Source organism: Dermacentor andersoni, chromosome 7 (assembly GCF_023375885.2).
Source record: "Dermacentor andersoni chromosome 7, qqDerAnde1_hic_scaffold, whole genome shotgun sequence".
NCBI lineage: Eukaryota > Metazoa > Arthropoda > Arachnida > Ixodida > Ixodidae > Dermacentor > Dermacentor andersoni.
Window position 1 is genome coordinate 92,825,495 of NC_092820.1, and position 22,186 is coordinate 92,847,680.

At 45.8% G+C, this 22,186-nt stretch overlaps 1 long non-coding RNA gene across 1 annotated transcript; it reads left to right on the forward strand.

Annotated features, from left to right (window-relative positions):
• The first annotated feature begins 990 nt into the window (after window positions 1-990).
• LOC129385706 (uncharacterized) lies at window positions 991-21,844 on the forward strand. Its single transcript, XR_008613214.1, has 3 exons — window positions 991-1,003; window positions 1,349-1,423; window positions 21,832-21,844. It is a non-coding gene; the product is annotated as an uncharacterized lncRNA (long non-coding RNA).
• The last annotated feature ends 342 nt before the right edge of the window (window positions 21,845-22,186 follow it).

Consider the following 22,186-nt stretch of genomic DNA (forward strand, 5'->3'; position numbering starts at 1 on the left):
CTGAAAAATGACGAAAATTTATTGGCATGTTGTGCACTGCCTCCGGCATCCGTCCAGGAAAGGTCTTTGAAGACTACCCGACCCTGAAAAATGGTGATCAAATCGCTTATAAAGATTTTGACCTTAATAAACATAAATAAAATTGTCTCATGGCAAAATTTAAACAGAGGACCCCTAGCCGAAGTAGTCGTCTTTAGTTAGGCAGCTTACGTTCGCTTAATTCATACTGTCACTGCATCGGCAAGTGTTACACTTCTTCCAATATTCGAACGTGTTGCTATAGCTATCATTGTTTCGCCCTTGTGGTGAACTTGTGATATTTCGTTTTGTCAGATTTGTGTAATTAATTTTTTTTCTTCTGTGTGAAACATCTGCACGACTTGTTTTTTTTTTACTGTGTATTTTTCTTGCACACTTATTTAGACCCCACTGATGGCATTCCGCCTAATTTCGACTAAAGTAAACGGTAATATGAGAGTTGACTTCGGAGCGTCTGCTTCTCATTATACGAAAGCAGCCATTCGTTCTCATCGGCAACAATACCTAGGCGTCATCTACCCTTCAGTATACCTAGTGATTTCATTCTATAATAGCGTCGGTCCGCTATTTACTGGGTTCAATAAAGGAATGTGTCGTCAGTGGCGCAGTATTTAGCCGAGATCTACGTGTAGCTTAAACGTAGTGAACAACTGCAGCGATCTAACGAACTAAAATGGTGCAGTACGAAACAGAAAGAGGAGTTTCTATAATTTTTTCTTGTGTAAGCATTCTTCCACTTCTGCCAATTCGTCAATCATCATCATTAATAGAATCACAAAGTAATTTTGTATGAAGTGCACCAACCGAATGCTCTCTGCTAAGGATTCCCAATTATCTCGGTCTTTGGTCAGCCGATTTCAGACTACGACTGCCAATCGGCTCATCACATCCTGCCACTTGACTCTGTTCGACCCCTTCTACTGCACTTTTTTTTTTCCCTGGGCATCCATTCTGCAATTTAAATGTACGTATCTGACAAAACGCAATCTTTACCTATTTTCCTTTTCAAGGATGAAAGTGAGCTACAGGTCATATCTTGTACATGGGTGTCGTATACGGTGCAACCCATTTTGATTCGTCTAGAAATTCGGTTCACAAGATAGAAAACGTTTGTCCGCCAATATAAAATGTACTCCTCGAAAGGCTGTCCCCCAATATCGTGAGCAAAGCAGCTTTTTTCTTCTCAAAAAGATACGTAGCTATTATAACTACTTCTTGTTGTCCGTGTCACACCCTTTACGTACATGTTAGCGTGCAAGCGCTTCTTAGACAGCGCTTAACTACATGTTTTCTTTTCGTCCCACTCTAGAGGCATGCAAACACGGTGTGTGCGTCTAACACCAGTGCTATTTCATCATAATTTAGCACGAGTCTGCTGGTGCAGGTGAGTCCACCTTTTCTGTATGTGCACGTATTTTTGCTCAGCCCGCATCACTGATAAGACAACTTATCGTTCAGCTTATATATGCTTCCTCGCTTTCGACAGCGTAACTTACTTGCTTTGAGGGCTTTTTGTTTGTCAACCACGTCCCAAGGGCGACGTAACATTTTTTTTCGTGAAATTGCAGCGCTGAATGTTTTGTTATCACAATTTCCCGACAGCCGGCATTTCTTGGACAGTAGTGGCGGCTCCAATAGAGCTAAAAACCGCTATAGAAGAAATTGAGTGCCCGTTCAAAGAATCGCCCACAGTGAGTGCGGAGAATGTCCAAAAAGTCTGTTGTGCCAACTTAGGTACTGATTTCTTTGAATACCTAGTGTGTGAATTTCTTGATGATTAATCCAACTAGACGTCCACCACCATAACAATACTGAAAACTTAATTTACGCATAAGAAGTTACGTACCAGTGCTAAAATGAGACTTCTGTCTAACTACCTTGGCAGTATGGTATAGTATGAAGAACTTTATTTACGTCCTGAGGGATCAGTCTGGCACTGATGGGGGCCGATCCCGCGTCGGTACAGAGAGGCCGAGCCCCTCTGCCGTCACACGGGCCCTCTGGACAGCCCTGAGTTGGTCCGCCAGCACTTCACTGTGCAGCATCCACTGCCACCACTGTTCACCTCTAGAACCATCACCGGCCAACGCCAAGCAGCACCAAAGCATGTGTTCTAAATCGAGCAAACCCCCACACTTACTACAATATACTGAAACCCCGCAGTCCGGATTAATCTTATTCATGATGACCAGGTTAGGGTACGTTCGTGTCTGCAGAAGCCTTAATGTAACTGCTTGTGGCGTATTTAACTTAGAATGTGGCAGGGGGAATGCCGTGCGCCCTAAGTAATAGTGCTTGGTGATTTCGTTGTAGGTTAACAGTTGGTCCCTGTACTCAGGAGCGGGAGATCCAACCCCTTCAGGGAGCACACGGCACACTAATCTTCGTGCCTCCCTGTGCGCCACCTCGTTGAGGTTACGCGGGGCTCCCTCCACTGTCCCCATGTGCGCCGGGAACCAAGTAACTGTACGCGAAGTGATATCCCTTCCCTGCAGCAGTCTGTTAGCCGGTTCCGCAACAACTCCTCTCGAGAAGGCTTTAATCGCAGATCGCGAGTCACTAAATGCCAAAACTATTCTTGAATCAATTAGTGCTAGAGCAATAGCCGCCTGTTCGGCAACCCCCGGATCTTTGGTATAAATGGAAGCAGCATTTCTAACGCTCCCTTTGCAATCTACCATCACCAACGAATAAGCGTTTTTACCATTAATCTATGCGGCGTCAACAAACGCAGACTCCTCCTCCTGATCCTTTGCCTCTCGCAACAAAGCCCTAGCTCTCGCGACCCGCTTCCCTACATTGTGCACGGAGTGCACATTCCGCGGAAACGGACGAACCATGATATACCGTGCCAGTGTCCCGGTGCCCTTTCTTTATTTAGTTAATTGCAGTTTCTGTTAGGAACTGGGTGAACAGCTCCGACAACTTGGACGTTGAAGGTGAAATTAGCAGCCACAATTTGCTTTGTCACATTAAATCTCAGCGACGCAATGCGCTCATGTTCACCATAATTAATTCTGAAATTTACACCTATAACCACATTGCAACGTGGTCAGACGTTACAATGTGTGACGAGACAAATATTAGGAAAAGCTACGGGTCTTTGACGCTGAGTAGAACCAAATGACTGTGTTCCTTGTGACGATCATTCTCATTATACTAGAGGTAACTGTTATTAGTGGAAGGGCAGGGTAAATAGACGCTTATCGTCTATAACTGTTATTGATGGAAGTGCGGGGTACCCGACCACGCCACAGGGTTCCGCAACCATGGAGCTACAATATGGCACAAATTAAATGATGCGCTCTTTGTCTCTTCCTAAACAAACTCATGGCAATTATATGAGTTGTATTCGAATTCTATTTGCAAGACGCATGAGCATAAATCTGCGCATAACATGATCATATTTTAATGGAGTCACAAATGGGTGAACACAATGACTAGCCTGCTTCAGTTTCATATGTTTCAGAAAACATAAATAACAATTCACAATAACTACTTTATTCAAAATTTTAATTGAATGCAGTAACCAATTACGGCCCCACGAAAGTAATTCAGCAATTACCATAAAGTGACCAGCTACCTTTATGTTATTTTACTCAAAAAAATGTCATAAAATTGCACAAGTACAGTAAAAAGAGCGAGCTGTTCCCGCCCTCTCAGTGCGTTCTCTGCAGTTCTTCACATGTTGCTTATCTTCAGTAACAATTGGTTTCCAAAAGCTTCATCGATCAACTTCCCTCGTTTTCTTTTGAAGGCGACGCGCAGCATATTGAACACTTGCTCGACGTGCACACTGGGAGCAAGTGTGGTGTTTTAAAATACAAAAACATTATGCACAATATGATGGTTGCTCAACGCGGCGATGCTCGCGTCTGGGTCACCTATGAAACGCAACGCTGGGAAAGCGCTTCCTATAGGACGAGCGAAAAACTGCAAAATCGCCCATAACTGCTTTTCTGACATCAGTGTCTCAAATAGTGATCGCTATTGGCCCATACAACCGCCTTTTCAATTCGTTGACTGATATCTTGTAGAGCTCTACCCTGACGGTGCCCTCCAGTCATTAGCCATTTAACTCAAACGAGGAATCGTAACGGACACCAGCAGATGTTGAAGTTCCCCCAATAGCTGACCACATCTGTAATGCAACATTTAAGTTAAAATAAGAATGCATATTATTCAGCCCTATACATACAATTGCAAAATTATTTGCATATCAGGGGCCCTATTACTTAAAGTATTCCAATACGTTTTATTCCAATCTCCTGACGTCAAATCTGCGTAACCGCCTATGCAAGCATAGGGCAGTGACCCGCAGAGTTGTCTGAACAGACCAATCAAATGCTCTCCTCATTTATAGGAGGTCACATTTGTTGGCTTTAAAAGCGAATAACATTGCCTACACTGAGCGGCTTCCCTTCTCTAATTGGCTGACAAGAGGCGAGGAGCACGCTCAAGTGGAGAGTGATTCGATGGGGGCGAGCCAGTGCACTGAATATCGATAACCAGATGAAGAGGGTGGTGCCGGCGTATGCTATTGGTCCGCTTTCCATTACTTAGCTTGCGGTGGCTGGTCGAAAATCGCGGCGGCATGCAACGGAATGTTAAGAATGCTGCTAAAAGGGATCCTCGGCAAAGAAGAGTTGCAGAGCGAGGTTGCAAACGTGCCGAATTTGCTCGAAAACGTTGCACAGCCATGCACAAAGTTTTATTGCTCTCTGGCAGGTACGAGTAGCCAGTGTCTGAGCATACGGCGGCAGCCATCTTTTATTCGTTTCCGAACGGGGCAGCCTGCGCCTATTCAGAAAAAATTCAGTTTTTTTGACATAATAATGCATCTTTGAAACGTACACGTCATTTTGACGCCGTGAGTTCTCACAGTTTTGTGACGTTGCGCGTCATACAGGTGCAGTGGGTGCAGTACTAAAAGTTTTGACCAATAGCCGAGGTCTAACGGCGAAAAGGCGTCGAATCCGAAATGACTATTCTGTTTTCTTTCTTTTTTTTTGGTCCAATCATGCATAATCAGTGCGTACACATCATATCAGATGGATAGCTATCGCGGTTTTCGTGACGTCGTGTAACAGACAGGCGAAGTGAGGGTGGTCCAAAAAGTTTGTGACCAATCGCGGAGGGCTGATTGCAGAATTGGAATAGAAAAGTTTGGAATAGCTTTACTTTATAGCGCTCCCGTTATGTACGCGACAGGAAGAAACATGTACTTCTAACAACCATAAATTTCTGCCTCTATATCGGAGTTCTCTAAGACTGCACTGTACAAAGAATTTCGCAGCAACTGTTAAGGCCTATAAAGGCCGCTTAAAAGCGCCTACAAGAACGGTGTTTAAATCTGTAGGCCGGCTGTCAGGTAATCAAGGCGTAGTTGCAGGACGTTTATTGCAGGAAACAGGTCAATCGGGTGCGTAATTTGGTCAATTTGGATGGTGTTACATTGAGACTGCAGGCATTTTGCTGCTCGCGAGTTCCTGCCGGGCCATGGCTTGGATGCAATGAGCCGTTATTAGGTTTTACTCATGCAGGCTTCATGGCTTCAAGTTCTATATGTTGCAAGAGCTGGATCCGAGGATACCAAAAGGGGGTAGCTGGCTCACGCCGTTGTTCACCTAATCCATGCCAAGGACAGTGTCGAATAAAGGAGCAGGTTCTCATCGAGAACGAAAAGTACTGGGTTCATTTGCATTATTGACCTCAGGAATAGAGAAAGTTACATCTCAACAGTGGAGCATGGATGAATCGCAGCACAACAGAGGAGCCGAAAAAGGTCCGCTTAAATTTCTTCTGCCTTCCCTAAATCCCTAAGCCAAGGAAATTGACGGGGATACTTTCTTCCAATCGCAGCTTGTCACGTGACCCAAAACTTCGCCATGAGGGCGAGGGCTCGTGCCTTAACACAGGTACCCTCGTTCACTGACCGCTATTGGGGAAGTACTACAGGTGCGCACATTTTACTGCCCCAGAGATAGGAGGATGTGACGTCTTGACTTGCAGCAATCACCTGCGAAATGCTGAGAGAGAGAAAAAAATCATCTTTAATGTGCACAAGGATGGCTTTATATGCAGAAGTGGTTCCCTCTTCACGGGAACCACGCGCCGTCATAGCTGCGATCGTCCTCTCAACCAACATAATCGGGTCCAAGAGGCAGGAGCTGGTCAACAGCGTTTCCCACTGCTCTTTAGAGTTGGGGCATACTTCTCAAACATTTGACAATGACAGAGAGCAGCAAAGTGAACCCCACAACATGGCTCCGCACCGCGTTGAAGTATCTTTGATCCCGCTTTATATCCACAAGTCTGCAAACAAAACACGTGCACGCAAACAAAAATCAGCAGAACGCATGACTGAATACGGCTTTGCGTTTAGCATTCAATCAATAGAGCGACACAGCACTTTGCCACAGTCGAAACGAGTTATGCACGAGGTTTATAAAGCAGTGGGAGTCCTCTTTGACGCTTCCCATGAACTTTCGGTGCCATCTAGCGCCGACACCACAAAGTCTGCGCGTGGCCCCCGAAATGCATGGCTCGCCAGTGCTTGCGAAAGCTGAGAAACGCGTCGTGCGGCAACCAGGCTCCTCCCTCACACTTCCTTCTTGACACGCTGCGCCATCTAGTGGTGCTGCCTTAGAAGTCCGCGCGTTCAGTACGAAACGACAAGCGTGGCAGCCGGTGCCGGCGAACGCTCAAGATTCTTACCTTGTTTACTGCATTTTTAATGGCACATGCTCAGCGGGCCATGTTGGCCAGAGGTACATTGTAGAGCGGTACATCTTCAGCGCATTCATGGCGCAGCTCCATAAGGCGTCTGCGTGAAAGACGTTCAGTGAAACGAGGCAGATTCCCAATGTATTTGTGATGCAGTCTGCTAAAGCATCGGAGGATTCCTGTCCTTGAGCAACCTTCGTGATGTGGGTTCCATTACGCTCAGCATATGAATAAATGGTAAGGGATCTTTTTCGCCATTGCAGAGTGGTACACTCGCAGTGGCACATAACTAGCTACTCAAGTTGGCGTCCCCGGCGTTGATTGAAGAGGGGCACACACCTGCTGGCACATACCCAGACATCCAAGTTGGCATCAAAGAGGTTCATTAAAGACCAGGACAGACCGAGTGGCAAATAGCCAATGATCCACGTGGCAGCAGCCATCCTCAAACAGATCAAGCAACGAGACATTAGAGCAGGCTTCGTCGACGCCGCGGAGTACAGCGATGGGAAGACCTTTGCCATCGTTGTGGTCGACTCCAGCGGCAAGATTTCCAACTGCGCCTCCATTCGCACTTCAGACCCCGGTGTCGCCGAGCAAGCCGCCATCGCCCTCGCCCTGCTAGACGGTCGTGGATCCGAGATATATAGCGATTCCAAAACAGCAGTTAGGGCTTTTCAGAAGGGTTGCATCGCCAAGCAAGCTGCTCGTCTTCTTAGCAGCTCGAGTCGAGATGCTCTCACGCATCATACAATCCACTGGTTTCCAGCTCACGTAGGGTCGGTCGAGGGTGCTCCCCCGAACCTCAATGAGTCTGCTCACGAGGCTGCGCGTGACCTCACCGACCGCGCTTCCTCTACAAGAAGCACTGACTCCCCTCCTCCCTACGGCCACAGGGACGCTCCCGCTACTCACAACGAGCTTATTAAATTCTTCTACATGTCTAGAAGGGTCTTTCCACCCCCTCACCCCAAGTTGAATAGGGCGCAAGCCGTTTCGCTTAGGCTTCTGCAGACCAGTACGTATCCGTGTCTGTCCGTTCTCCACGAGGCTTACCCGGACGTGTATCGCGACGACGCCTGCCCCTCCTGCGGGCAGACCTCCACTCTAGCGCACATGCTGTGGGAGTGTGGGTCGACATACCCCAAGTTCATCAAGGAGGAGTGGGACTCGCTTTTGCGTAGCCCCGCTCTAGAAAAGCAAATCCTGGCCGTCCAGCGTGCCCGCGACCGGGCCGGTGGGCTAGACCTGCCGGTCCCGACGTGGGACTAGCCGGGTGCGCGACGAGTTCGCGTCCTCGTCGGACCTACAATAAAGTTTATTCACTCACTCACTCATGATCCACGTGGGCGTGAAATAGTTTCTTCGAACAGCGGCACCTACGCAGTCTTGCATCCACAATGACCCTTGTTGGCGCAAAAGAAAAACATGTATTCTGCCATGCGTTCTCCTGATTTTTGTATGCGTGCACGTGCTTTGCGGACTTCTTTGCGGACTTCTGTATGTAAAGCGGGATCCAAGATACTTCAACGCAATGCGGAGCCATGTTGTGGGGTTCACTTTGCTTCTCTCTGTCATTGTGAGATGTTTGAGAAATATGTCCCAACCCCAAATTGCATGGGAGACGCTGCTGACCAGTTCATGCCTCTCGGACCCGATTATGTTGGTAGAGAGGATGGTCGCAGCTATGATGGCGGATAGTTGCCGTAAAGAGGGAACGACTTCTGCATATCAACCCATCCTTATGTTCATTAAAAAGAGTAACACATAGGAAGGGTAAGACCGGCACATGTGTGCGCATCGCCGCATAATAAATAAGTGACCCGAGTTTGCCCGATGGTTAGTATGTAACCATTTCCTCAGTAGTACAGCCCGATGCGGTTCTCGTTAGACCACAGACAACCAAGAGACCCAGGTCAGCGGGAAAATAGATTTAAACAAATGTTGATAGATAGCTGGCCGCAGAAAAGTGCGTGAAACGCTGTAAGAATGCGAACGCATTTTGTAAGGGCACTGCAGCGACAAGGACCTGCGCACTGCAGCATCGCTAAGGATGTCTCTCAACGGTCCACTGATCTTTACCGTCGCCATCAGGAGGCACACGTTGTATTTTTCCACAATATGTTTAATCTATGCTACTTGTCATGGGAAAACGTCTACCATCACGTGAAACGGATGGACAAGGTTCATGGTGACGGCACTGTCTCGTAGTACCGCGCATGGTTTTCCATATATATATATATATATATATATATATATATATATATATATATATATATATATATATATATATATATATATATAGCATTTCGTTCTCCAAATATCTATGTACTCGTCTCTTCCCTCCACGTAGGAACGAACTACTATAGACCTCCTCATTTCGCAGGGACATATCCAAGCTTCTGGCACTTGCGATCAGTGGATCGGTTTAATAAATTCGGTTTCTTGTTTGAGCTCTTTTTGTACGGTTTCAACACTTCAATTATCCTTTCTCTTTTCTAGCGTAGTCTTCGCGTCTACATGCTCTTGTCCGTCCGGGTGTGATCCATTTTTGAACGACAAATGCTTCCGCCATCCATTTTGTCCTTCCGAACCTCCGTCCTCACGGCCAAGCTTTCTACATGTCGCGTTCTTTCCGGCTAACTCAGCCGTCCTTTTCGATGTGTTTACATAGCCTCTGTCTTGCACCCACAGCTTATGAATTGCTTAATGCTTTTGTAAAAGTGTTCTAGACACCTGCATTCAATGATCATGCCTGTGTTTCCATATGCTTCCTCACTTTTGAACGACTCGACTAGGTTTACCTTTATGGGAATGCATCATGTAACCGTGCAAACAACAAAGGACAAAGAAGGAAACGCGCACTGGCATGTGTTTCCTTCTTTGTCCTTTGTTGTTTGCGCGGTTACATGATGCATTGTCATGACCCCTGTTATAGCCCAGATGAGGCTGGCAGTATAATAAAATGAAATGAAAAAATGAAATGAATTCCAATATCGACCACCAACTAGCCCGCCTATCCCTGTTAAAAATTGCGGGGAGGTTAGCACTCTACCTCATATGCTCTGGCAGTGTCCTGCGTTACGGGATACGTCCCTCACCAGCGAACGAGACTGGGACGAGGCCATATCTAGTACGCAACTCAAGCTCCAGTCCATGGCCGTCCAGAGGGCCCGTGAAAAAGCGGAGAGGCTTGGCCTCCCGATTCCGACATGGGAACAGCCAGCGGCGAGCCGGGGGCCCCAACGGGTCTCCACCGGCTAGTTCCTCAGGACCTCAATAAAAGTTCATTGTCTGTCTGTCTGTTTAGGCAGTAGGCAAACTCCGGGTATCCCTCCCTATCCTTCTTGCTCATGATTCTAAATCTTTGCCGAAAGGCCTCAGCAAATCTTCAAACGGCCACCCTTATTATTCGTATATTCATGTGCATCTTCTGCACTGAGTCTTGCGATTACTTCAGTCGTTTCCCACAGCAACATAGCAACCCCTATCGTCACGTACTTGGAGGGAACATTATCGTTGGGCAGGTTCTTTTGGAAGTTTGCTAGGAACAACTTTATGCCATTTCCGACCCAAAGGGCTTTAATAGCCTGTCAATGCGCTTTGAACCTGCATCGCCTGATCGTTTCAGAGCCCCTTGACTAGTTCGAGACTACTCCACAAGTTTGCTTTCAAGGTCAAATTACGTTTTCCTTAACCGCCGATTTTCCTTCCATTTCTTTGTGTCCTTCGTTTTCACTATCTCGTTTCTCTCTCTCTTTCCTCTATTTTCATGTACAGTTACAACCCTATTTCAATGACCTCCTCATTGGCCTATTCAGAAATCAGCATCCACATTTTCGCTTTAGTCACTTACTTGCGTACCTCTGGCCCTAATTCCTAACCGTGAACCAACAATAAGTCTCTCAGCGTTGTCCTCAAATCCATGTTTGCTGCTTTACTGCCTTCGTCTTCGTGAAACCCCGCTAGGTAACCTTAGCTCACAATCAACAATCCAGCTTTCCTACTGCTCTATACCGAACAACCACAAAATAAAGTCTTGAAAATAAAAGCAAGAAAATTCAAGAGGCACACAGTTGCCCCTACGTGGATGAATGCGAAAGCATTGCGACCACCGAGTGATGTCTGTGTTCTATCAGTCGTTGAATAATTACTTCTTGGGAAACCTAGTTCTTGGTTCGACCCCCACCAAAGGTCGTTGGTTCGAGTGCCTTAACTGACTATATCCGAACTGTGCCTTAATTGGCCTTAATTATTACTGGAGGTCGTGGGTTCAAATCCCACCAGAGGTTGAGGGTTCGTGAACTTTTTGGACCATCCTGTGGTCATGCCAAAGCCAGATCTTCCGCCTCATGGGCCAATAGATGCTTTCACACTAATAATGTACTCTTACCAGTATTATTCGCTCTCGAGACAACCTGCTCTCTCTTCAACATCCTTCCCAGCATGGATGAGGTAAACGCTACAGGGGCGCTATAACGTAAAACTATTCCAAACTTTTCTATCTTATTTCTGCTATCAGCCCTCCACAATTGGTCAAAAACTTTTTGGACCACCCCTACTTGACCTGTCTGTCACACGACGTCACGAAAACCGCGATAGCTCCCCATCTGATATGACGTGTACACGCTGATTATGCATGATTTGACCGAATAAAAGAAATATAGTTATTTCTGATTCGACGCCTTTTCGCCATTTGCCCTCGGCTATTGGTAAAAAGTTTTCGGGCTGCACCCACTTCACCTGCCTGTCACACGACGTCACAAAACCGCAAAACCTCACTTCGTCAAAGTGACATGTGCGCGTTAAAGATGCATTAATATGCCGAAAAAAACTGAATTTTCTTCTGAATAGCCGCAGGCTGCCCCGTTCCGAAAGGAATAAAAGATGGCTGCAGCCGATCGCTCAGGCACTGGCTACTCGCACCTGCCGGAGAGAATGGGTTTCTTTGAGCATTAAACTTTTTGCGTGGCCATGTAACGTTTTCAAGCGCTTTCAGCACGTTTACGACCTCGCTCAGCAAGCTTTTCCTTGTTGAGGATCCTTTTTAGCGGCATTCTTAACCTACTGTTGCATGCCGCCGCAATTTTCCACCACACGTCGCAAGATAAGTAATGCCCCAACCACTGGCACGCGCCGAAAGCTTCGGCGCGCGCTGGCAAGCGAACGCGTCGCTTCGCTTCGGCTGGAGGAAAAGGGCGCGCAACCACTGGAGACAAGCTCCGACGCACGCCGAAGCTCGCTCCTCGGCTGCGGCGCACTGTTGCTGGACTATTCCGTCTTCATCCGTCAAAGTCCGGCCTAAAACAGCCTGCTGTAAACTAAGCTTGAAAGAATAAGTTAGTGATCTGTATGCGCTTTTAGATATAAAAAACACGTTTGAATAATGAATATACACCTGCCGCAACAGTTTTTTATGTTTGAAGTAACAATAGTGTACAAAATATCGACATCAGCGCTCGCGCGTCGTCTGTCTGCAAGATCGCTTTGCAAACACCTGCACGACGATGCCATATATCAAAAACTGTTGCACCATTTCATTTTTTTGGTAGCTTATTGCACAGCCAACTATGTAAGAATTAGGCGTGCAATGTATAACTGAAAAAAATCTGTGTTGGAAATATTGCCACGTAGTAGTGACGGTAAATAAATAGTGCCGGCTCAATCGCAACGATAGCGGCGAGCAATGTCGGCAATCGTAGAAAATCTCATCTGCGGGTCAAGCGCGTCAGTTTGCATACGGCAGTCGTCGAAATTTACAGCCTATTCGCTGGTGCCCGCGCGCCTTCCAGAAACTACAACACAATTCGTGTCGCGTATGCAATCAGATTAGCAAGGTTCGTCGACAACAGACAGAACCATCGATAACATTCGCGAAACTTCCGATACGTTCAGGCGCATTGTGCAGCGAGCGATAACGTTTAACATTTTTTAGCCGGTGAAATACGGTAACCGGACACAGATAAAGCATCCGGGTCAATATAATTATGCTTGTTGGTACATGAAAGAAACGTGAAAAAGTGGGTTCTGAGAAAATCAGCACAAACGAATTGAAACACCTGTAGCACTCACAGGGAAAAAAACTAGAATAGCTAAAATGTATGTAATTCGTATCTTGTCTCCCCCCAATTCTTGATTCTGTCAAATCTAGCCCATGGAGCACCTCTATTATTCTAGGTTGTTTTGATGCATCAACACCGCATCCGGAGGCCTTCACATTGAGTGTATTGCTACAAAACATTTTCACAGTGTAAGGGCCATGTTCTATTGTAACTGGTTTCCACATATCAAGTTTGCCTTTCTTTACATTAATGAAATGACATACCGTCAGATAATAAAAGCTTGAGAATTAGAGGGTTTTAATAGGAGTCTTTCGTTGCCCTTTGCCAAGTCGTACTATTGAAGCACTTATTCGAATGTATGGGAGCAGCTCATTTGAATAGTATAAGAAATATATAAATAGGTTATTTTCACAATTTATACACTTCGTCACCACAAAAAGAAAAATTGCAGTTTATTGTTTTCAGCCTGCTATGATATTTTGACTGAGAAAGATATATTCAATTTTTTCTGCGAGGCACGGAATAATTGCTGTGGCATATTATTTTATTGCACAACACTGCATACAGTAGCCAGCCATTATTAAAACTCAGAAGAAATTAATAGCACAATGCATATGATCAGGCACATAGCATATTATTGCACTTTCTTAATTCATGCCAGAACGACGACCACAGGCGTCCTTCTCCAACAAGGTCAGCATCCATCGTGCCTCCTTACCATCGGGCTTCACACCCTCAGCACGTTCAACCTCAGCTTTGTGGTGTTTAAAGCAACCTCAAGTGCGTCTTACGGTTCCAGGGATAAGAAAGAAGACCGTCCTGCCTACCTTGGCCTTGAAGCAAGCAGCTCTGGATTATTTGCACACGTTCTACTTTGATCGAGTTCACATATATACGGATGGTTCTTCCACTCAGACCAGCTCCACCAGCGCAGTGGTTATACCATCATGATCACTAAGCATCCAATACAAGATTTCTCACTTGACAACATCGACCGGTTCGGAGCTTGTTGCCCTCCGAGGTGCCGTTGATTATATTAATAACCAACCGGCTAATCGGTGGGCAATATTCTGCGATTCAAAGGCGGCCTTACAATGTCTTCTGTCATCTCTTCGTCCCCCTTTCCCTTTTTCCAGTGTAGGGCAGCCAACCAGGCTCAGTCCTGGTTAACCTCCCTACCTTTCATCTATCATTTTCTCACTCTCTTCTTAATTCATGCCCTTTTTTTAATTGCACGAAAGCTACTGCACTAAAATAGTATACTAGTACATACTTAAAAAGCACAATTTTATACTACGATAATAATCAATCATTCAAATTTTTATTGTGGTGCCCAGGAACAGCTAGAGAGCCTTTGTACTGGTGCACTTAACGAGCACTATGTGAGACAAAATGTAGAGAAAACATGAATGTAGTAGACAAAAAAATGGAAGATAGAGAAACAAATAGGGAAAAACGGAAATGCGGAAAAGTAAAAGGGAGTTAATCCTACGTGATTATCTACAGATACACAATACACAGGAAGTGAACTATGAAGTATGTTTTGGAGTCGAGTCTTATTAGCACAATCTTGTAACAAGCCCAGGCAACGAATGTGGAATGCTACCTGGTATACTGTTGCGGCACAAACAAATGCATATGATCAAGAAGCTTTAAGGAATGTATAATGTCATGGACCACCTTATACAGGAACAAAAGGTGCGATTAATTAAGACTTGAATCTAGAGGTGCGAGTTGAAGTATATTTGAGAAGGCTCAACTGTGGTCGCCAGAATGGCAAAAGTGGTGCTTGAAGATAGACATCAATTTATTCTGGATGCGTTCAATGAGGTCAGAATTAGATTTGCTCATTGCACCCCCCTCCTACAGAGGCATACTCTAGTAGTTGGAGGCACACAGCAGAATTTCAGAAACACAACAGGTGAGTGGAAATCATGCAATATACGGCATGCAATTCCAAGAGCGTGAAGGGCATCTTGTGTAATTATCTATGTAAAGAGAAGCTTAGCATTTTGTCGAAGTACACACCAAGATCTTTCATTTCATCGACCGTAAGGAGTGGAGCATCATGTAGGGTGTATCAACATTTCACATGGTGCGTTTTGTGCATATAACTTAATGCCATAGCGTTGGAAGCATTTAAGAGTACTTATTGCTTCTGCACCAGTTTGAGAGTGAAAAAATGTCTTTTTGGAAGTCGATGCAGTGGTGAACACTGTTAACAGTCTGAAAAAGTCTGAAATGTCGGCACACAAAGTCATGCTGTTCATTTATTAAAATGCTCTTAGCACTAACAGAAAGCGAGGAATCCCATATCGATTCGAACACCTGACGCACTGAAGAGGATAGATATAGGTCGGCAGTTAGTAACTGCACATCTAGCACCTGATTTGTGCATGGGCAATGTTCATGCTACCTTCCGAGTGCTACAAAAGGTACTAGACTTTAGGGAACTATTGAAGATGCTTGTGAGAACGAGGAACAAGTATGCTTCCATACGTCTTAACCCTTTCAGACACCACTTTATCCCGTTGATTGAAAAGTTGCTTTCACCACATCTCTTGCATCCTCAGAATCGTAGAAAGTGTACAGCTGCAGCAAATATTAGGAATTTTCAATTGTTTAGCGAGTTTTGTCAAGTTTACAAAATTTCGACTCCATGCGAAAACTCACTACAGGAACACAAAATATGAAAACATGTACTATTTCGTGTTTTGAAAAGCTTGAAAAGCACTTATCCAGCCACTTGACAATTATGCCTGGTGCACGACATTGTAAAAAACAATGAAAGAAGTGAACCCGCTACATACAACATACTGACACAGAGTAACAACACCCAGCCGTCTACCTTCCCACTCATTTTGTTAAAACCTTCTGCACATTATTCAAAATTACAGCACAGTTCCAATAATAAGTGTTTCAAGATGTATGAAACACATTTTAAATACCATTACTTTCATCAGTGCTTTTGCTATTGATGCACGCTCCTGCTGCGCCCAATTGTGTAGACAGCGTCTCAAAGGGTTAAGCTCTGTGGAGGAAATACCATCAACACCACAAGAAAGGGAAAGTTTAAGGCACTTCATATACTTGGAAACGAGGTTTTCATTGACTGTTAGCATACACTGCGCCAGAGTGAGAAGGAAGGTTACTTGAAGCATATTTCACACCATATAGCAAACAGAAATGTTCTGCAAAGGCATGAGCAGTGTTCGAGACAACACCACTATGTTCATGAAGAAGACGTACATCTTTGGCACTCCTTTTAGAAGAGAGAGCCCACAAAGCTCCAGAAATATTTTGAATTATGTGTCACGCTGGCTTCAACACAATGTGGTCAAAGTGATGATTCTAATAATAATAATAATAATAATAATAATAATCTTAGTGGTAACTTGGCACGCTAGACTAAAAAGAAGGCTGATGCCTGTATGTTAGAGCATCTGATAACCAGCCATCTAAAGCAGGAATTTGCAGGATGCAGAAGACACTTCCTTCCCCTCCACGTGCACACACACTTGCTCAATAACACAGCACGGCACACACGCACACATTCGACAGGTGCACAACACACAAGAGTGCCAATGAAGTCTGGTTCCAAGGAAGGAGAATCCAAATCGCCACTGGGGTGGAGAGAAAGCTCTGCATGCCAGATATAATCATGGAGTTGTGGTGTCGGGCCATAGAGGCGTGATGAGGGCTCAGGCTGTGCTGACCACTTGTTCAGATGAACTGAAGAAAGATTAGTGCTGTCCAGAGAGACGTCAAACACCCTGCAGTATAGACTAGTGCAATGTTGCATTGGTATTGCAGGGTGTGCTACTTGAGGGGTTTGAGGCAATCCTCGAAGGCTGGCATGAGCTTGTGACAACCGAAAAGACGGGAGTTAAGGGTGCGTATTGCCCGGCGCTGAACAAGCTTAAGCTTGTTAGCGTCGCGAGTTTGGTACGGGAACTATACTGATGAGCAGTACTCAAGTCGTGACAGAATGATAGAAGTGTAGAGTGCTCGGAAAACCTTAGGTCATCAGGGAAGGAAGACACGGGACACAAACCCAAGAAAGGGCCGATGCTTACATACAGTGCTGGTGACATATGCGGAAAAGTTGAGAGAACAGCTAAATGCTACACCCAGAATGGGAAGGGCCCGAACAGTCTTTATAGAAGTGCCTCCAAGGAAGAAGGTTGGACGTGCAGCAGTTTCGTTGTAGCTGATACGCATGGCAGCACTTTTTACGGTGCTACTACAAAGTTTGATATTGTAGGCCCAGTCGTTCACCTTTACGGAATGTATTTATTGTAAGCACATATGCAGTGCATCGGCATATTGTTGTTGTGGAAGCGTTAACTTGTTAATCAAACACATTCTGCGCAGATGCATTAGTAACTTAGTTTTGAGTAGTTCTTTGTCCTGACTACAATTTATAGTATCGCAGCAAGAAACATTTTAGTAGAGGCTGAAGGCATTCCAGCAGTTTAAGCATACTGACTGCACAAAACACTGATGACACCTTTTCACCTTTCCCACAATGCACTCACACCATCTACACTTTCCATAAGCAAAAAGTGAGATAAAAAATCAATTATTGACTCAGTACTTGCTGCTTCTGAAGCGGGCATCGAAGCAATCGTGGTATACGCTGCTACATGCATAGGTCTTGCATGATGCAGGTGCTTCTATGCACTGCACACAGGGCACACGTTGCAAACAGATTTCTTTTTGCAGTGCTCAACTATAACGACACACTGACTCAAACATGACTGCGTTGTCACGTATGCTTCAGTGCGTCAGTGTTCTTGATTGCTTCACGAGCGATTTATGCCCAACTAGCCCAAAAGACGGACGCACTAGAAAGAAGTGAGTGAATGAGTACAGTGAACTTCTACTGAACTGGATTCACATGCCGAATAGAAGAGCGCAGTGTCAGCTGAAACAGGCGGCATGGCTGATTATGTAAGTACTTCCAATAGTTCGGCTACTAGTGTATTTCGCTTTCGGAAGTTATCTTTACCACTGGAAACAGCGCAGAGCTTGCCCGTTAAACTTGAGTCAACCGACACCACACGAAACACGCCGCGGTTGACCAACCCAACTTCCACACGGTTCATTCACCACATCACAGGTCACACGAAGTCAAGAGTGCCATATTTTAAATCACTGCAGCACCAAACGGACCTGAAAATTCATTTCCTTCGACAGAGTTTCTCACGTGAGTTCGTTCACTCGCCAGTTACGAACTCGATGGACGCGCTAGGCCTACGCGTAACGTAAACAACATTGGCGATAGGCGAGTGTTGATTATCCAGACTTCGGAGCTCGTAAACGTGTTTCCATTCGTTTTGAGCACAACAATATGCACATACAACAAGCACAGACGTTGCGGCAATCGTGATTCGGTTGGCTGTTTTAGCAGACGATCGTACCGAGCCCGGCGGAACCCAGTGGGCAGGTTGGATTAGTCGGCGTCGTTCGAAGTCGCTTCGGATCCACGTCGCACTGCCACAACCCAGGGTCGTCGGTCGGTTGATCGTGTCGTTGTCGGCCTACTATTAAAACACACACTGTCGCGCGCGTCGTGCGTCCAAAAAACTCGGACGATCGTTGGTGCCGGCGTCTCCGCACGGTCGGCCATTACAGGCCTAGCAGCCGAAGGCTCCGCAGCCTCCGATTGGTTGACGCCTGCGAGGCGTCGCAGCCTCTCATTGGTGCACGCCGGCGCAGCTTCGCCGCGCGTCGGCAAACTTCTAGCATCGGCAGTATACATAATCGCTGCGCGACGTTCCGCTTCACCGAGTTCCCGACCGACGCTTTGACGCATTTGACCCTTCGGCGCGCGCCGAAGCTTTCCGGCGCGTGCCAGTGGTTGGGGCATAAGGGAAAGCGGACCAATCGCAGACGCCGGCACCACCCTCTTTATCCGGTTATCAATTTTTAGTACAGTGGCTTGGCCCCATCAAATACCTCTCCACTTGAGAAGCCACTCAATGTAGGCAATAACATAAGAAGCCAACAAACACTGACACCAAGGACAACATAGGGGAAATTACTTGTGCTTAATGAATGAAAATTAAGGAACGATAACTTAATGGAAATCAAAGTGGATGAAAAAACAACTTGCCGCAGGTGGGAACCGAACCCACAACCTTCGCATTTCGCGTGCGATGGTCTACCAATTGAGCTACCGCGGCGCGGTTTCCCCATCCACTTTCTTGGGTATTTATGTGTCCTAGTAGAACCCTGGGAATGTTAGCCAGCGCCACCACTCACAGACCATGGCGGCGGACGTGGAAGATCCTTCTTGCCGCCGGCGTCACGAGAACGGGATCTTTTCGGGTGAAGGCAACTGGTCAATAAACCCACATATGCTACCTGAAGGCATCAATGTTGCCGGTTTCGAGACCCTCGTTATGTAATAAACGAGAAGAAAGGGGGTTAACCGAGGGGCCCGATTTTATTAGTCATATCATAAGAAGCCAACAAACACTGACACCAAGGACAACATAGGGGAAATTACTTGTGCTTAATGAATGAAAATTAAGGAACGATAACTTAATGGAAATTAAAGTGGATGAAAAAACAACTTGCCGCAGGTGGGAGCCGAACCCACACCCTTCGCATTTCGCGGGCCCCTCGGTTAACCCCCTTGCTTCCCAATGTAGGCAATGTTATTCGTTTTTTCAAGCAAACAAAAGTCACCTCCTATGAACGAGGAAAGCGTATGATTGGTCTGCTCAGACAACCCTGCGGATGACCGCCCGATGCTTGCGTCGGCGGTTACGCAAATTTGACGTCAGTAGTTTGGAATAAAAACATATTGGAATAGTTTTACGCTATAGCGCCCCAGCTCTCTATTTCAAAGAGCTGGTTAGCATTTTCTCAATATGTACCCCCCGCTTCTTGGTCAATCCCCTTTGTATGTGCATATTATGAGAATAATATTCATATTAGATTTGTTTACAATGTATGTCACGTAGGGGCTTCATAATTTTGCGCATCTTTATGCGAAAAAGAGTAGCAGGCGCCAAACAAAGGCGGCAACATCTCCTCGGTGGCATATAAATAAAGAAATCGACTCATGGGGACAATCTGAAAGAATTGTTGTTGGCACTAGAGAAATATGCGGGCGAATGTCACCAATGTTTAGGGCATCGAGCACCTGCGCTGCCGGTCAAAGTTCGAATTCTGCTGCTGGACTCGCTTCATGTTTAAGTGTGATAGGGAAGCTACACGGCGAGAAGCTGACCGACGGATGGACCCAAATGAAACCATAGGACCGTAGGCACAGAAAGCTTCCTCTTAAAATATTACTGATTACACGTAAGCTGTTACGTACGAGTTTAGCCTACTTGCACGTGCAGCTGCACAGTTTCCCCTGGTATATGGCTCCTAGCTTTTCAGCTATCTGTGAAGGTAATTAATGCGTTAGCATTATTTTAGGGGTTCATGCACTTTCCGGGGGCTGTGAATGTTTCAATGTATGTTTGTATCTAACCGTTTTCCCACAGGTCTGGGTCACTGGGTAGTGCGTTGTCGAAAGAGTGGCGCATCAGGGTTCTATGCTGAAGGAAGACGTTTCAAACCATCCATCGGACCAACTTTGGTCACTTGTGTATGCTCAATTGTACATACGTGCCGCTCTTGAACGAGCATCCTTCAAGCCTACATGGGTCACTGTAGATGCGGGTCTGAGATAGGAACCACTGTTTGAAAAAACTCTTTGACGCCGTCTTAGAGCACTGAGTATGTACCACTCCGTCTGTCCTGGTCTTCAGTGAACGTATTTGATGCCAGCATGGCTCAGTTTGCGTGCTAGTTGGTGTGCGCCACTCATGAATGAATGTCTTAGACGCCAACTTTGGTAAATAAGTATGCGCCACTGGGAATGTGTCGCTCTACAACAACGAAAAATAATCACTTCAATTTATCTGATGCTGAGCGAAATCTAACCAATGGAGGCCACAAGGGTTCCTCATTGACAGCAACCCGACGCATTAGCAAGGTGCGCCACAAATGTGCCTGGTTTGTGCCCCTTTCAGGTGAACGCCTTTCGCGCCAACTCCTTAGTTAGCTGCACCATGAAAGAGCTGGGTACGTGTCAGTATTCATTGGACCGCCCACCAAATTTGGTCAGTGCGTATGTGCCACTGAGTGCGCGGCAAGCGGGCTAACGATTCTCAGCTTTCGCAGTCACCGGAGCGCCACGCCTCTCGTCTCGGAGGCCACCCGTGGACTTCCCGAAAGTGCCGCTAGATGTGTGTCCAGAAAGAAGGGCAAGAAAAGGAGGCCGGTTCCAGCATGACGCATTTCTCCGCGTTCGAAGGCACCGTCGCGCCATGCATTTCGGACGCCACGCGCAGGCTTAATCGTAATGGCACTAGATGGCACCGCGCCTTCTTAGGGAAGCGCGAAAGGGAAATCCCGCTGTAGGACATGCCTCATACATTACCTTGCCTCGCTATAATAATTCAATGTTAAGTCCATTGCTATCGACAGGCATCTTTGCATGTGTTCTACCGATCTTTTCAGTTGGCATTGGAGGAACTGGCTGAAATCAAAAAGGCGGGTCTCTTGTCAAAATGAGATTGCAACAGTTTTGCAAACAATTTCGTTTCTCTTTCTAAACTGTTTACGTTCTCTGTGGCAACAATTATATTAAGCGGTTGTTACATTTGAAAAGGTTGAAACAAACCTGAAGTTCTTATTGGACAACATTTACGGCGATTCTGCAGCAGTGTCCTCAATGAAGGCCTCACGATGTTGCAGAAGTATACTACACGTACATTTATTGAAAATACAATTAGACTGTCCTGGCTACGGTAGTTTCTACTAAATGAGCCCAGTCTCATTGAATTGACCACAGATCGTATAGCTTTAACAATCTATGCTACTCATCAAAGATGTAGTTTAATATTAGACTTTAGAATAGCTTGACACTGCCACCTTCGTGAGATGTCAAAATCATCGTTCTTTTCATGTCGTCAAAGCTATTTAATTTGTCTTGCAGGTGTGGTCACGGAAAACTGGCTCTGGCGTCTTCACGATTACATTGAAAACGTCCAACACTGGTGTATGTCGTCTTACGACCCTTTAATTTCAACAGATAGCGCAACATCCTCAAATCATACTTTGTTTTCTTATTTTCCATCTATATGTGGTAGAACACCCTGCCAGAACAAACCATTTCATCCTCTCGCCATGTAAATAAACTTGAATTTCGCACTGCCAATGACGCGTTCACTTCAACCTCTAAACTAAAGACATTAAATACCACCATCTTACGTGCCAAGCCTCCATCTGATTATAAGGCACGCCTTAGTGAGGACTGTAGATAAATTTTGACCACTGGCGTTCTTTAACGT